This window comes from Penaeus monodon, chromosome 15 (assembly GCF_015228065.2).
Source record: "Penaeus monodon isolate SGIC_2016 chromosome 15, NSTDA_Pmon_1, whole genome shotgun sequence".
NCBI lineage: Eukaryota > Metazoa > Arthropoda > Malacostraca > Decapoda > Penaeidae > Penaeus > Penaeus monodon.
Window position 1 is genome coordinate 12,761,705 of NC_051400.1, and position 276 is coordinate 12,761,980.

The window sequence follows — 276 nt, forward strand, 5'->3', positions numbered from 1 at the left end:
CAAACAGTAAACCTTTTGATTTTCTCCTTATCTTAACTTATAATATCAGTATTAAAAATGTTAAGACAACATACCCATAAAAAGAAATATCTGAGAGACAATGAGGTTTGAAGGAGTGAGAAGCTGATTTGGGCAGACAGAAGAGTGCGACAAAGAACTAAATATTGTTATAAACATTGAACGAAACCGCCGAAACTCGATCAATTCACCACGAATTAATTCCTAAAATAAAATAAAATCCTAAATGTAATATCAAAATTGCTACAGCACTAAGGA